Source organism: Notamacropus eugenii, chromosome 1 (genome assembly GCF_028372415.1).
Source record: "Notamacropus eugenii isolate mMacEug1 chromosome 1, mMacEug1.pri_v2, whole genome shotgun sequence".
NCBI classification, from domain to species: Eukaryota; Metazoa; Chordata; class Mammalia; order Diprotodontia; family Macropodidae; genus Notamacropus; species Notamacropus eugenii.
In genome coordinates this window covers 401595618-401597068 of record NC_092872.1, presented here as the reverse complement: position 1 = coordinate 401597068, position 1451 = coordinate 401595618, and positions in this window count along the sequence as shown.

Below are 1451 nucleotides of genomic sequence, written 5' to 3'. Positions count from 1 at the left end.
TTTTTTTTCCTGACTGTCCAGATCCAAATGATGATCCCATGACCTGTGATCCTTCCTGAAAAAAAATTTCCTCCACAATATTTTCGGCAAGTGGTTATCCATTCTCTGCTTGACCTCCAGTGATGGGGGCTTTGTTACATCTTTTTTTTGTACTAGATGTTTTATTCACTATTTTTGTCATTTCCTAATAATAAGCCCTGTCTCTTAAGTCCTCCTTGATAACAAAGAATTATAGATAAATAAAACAAAACCACACATCAGTTATATCTGACAAAATTTGTCTATTTATACACCCTTTCTTTCCCTTAGAAGGTAAGTTCCTAGCCAGCAGAGATGATTCAGTCTTTGTCCTTACATCCCTGCCATCTAGGACAGTGCCCAGCATATAGTCAGAGCTGAATAAATGCCTATTGACTGACTGGTTGATGTCTCTGTATAGAAGAGGGAGGCATGTCATTGCTGTCCTAGAGTCATTGTATCAGTTAGAGTTCTGTTATATTTTTAATCCTGCTTTTCTCAATTATCTTTGTCATACACAAAGCCATAAGGCAGAAAAGTTCCTTCTGCTTTGGATGTATCTCATTGATTGAATGTGTTGGGCTGAAATCTGCCTCACTGACACTTCCACCCATGTATCTAGTTCTGCCCTTTGGGCCTGAGGAAGACAATTCTCTTTCACCTGATGGTCCTTCTAATGCATGCATTATCATACCCCAACTAAGCCTTCTTTTCTTCAGGCTAAACACCTCCAGACCCTTGTAAGGCATAGCCTCCAGTCCGCTCACCAAAGTAGGCATCCTCCTCAAGTGATAATCTTCCCTCCTTTGTCCTTTGCTCCAACTCGGGGACAGGAGGGCATTTCTTTGATGTTGCTGCACTGCCCAGCCTCCTAAGCAAAGATGAACCCTACATACTAAAGAAAAGAAAGAAGATGTTATTACCCTCAGCTCTGTCTCTGGGGTTGACTCTGTTTTACTTCTCTCTCCTCTCCCCTCATCCATCTGGTTGAAATGGGTTTGCAGAATAGGTTCACACTCACACATACACACATACACACACACACACACACACACACACACATACTTCAGTTTGATTGCTGTACTGCTTTCAGGAGGGCACGTGGATAATCAAATAGGATCTCTAAATCACCAGTGTGGAAAGATTTGGGGAGATAAAACCCTGCCTGATCTGGGCAGGTGTGGCTGTCGTTGTCCCTTGGTGTCCCTGACTACAGGGTCCCCCTCGGGCTAAAAGCATGAAGCCAAGGTGGGTAGAGGGTGGTAGGGGTGAAGGATTTCTAGGAGAAAAATGAATTTGGTACTGTGTGCACATACACAGAGACATGCCCTTGCTGGCCCAGGCAGCTCCATCACTAGAAAAAACCTGTTCTCCATGCTGGAACCTAATCCCACTGGGACAAGTTGGGGCTTTGCCTGCTAGGTAAACACAGC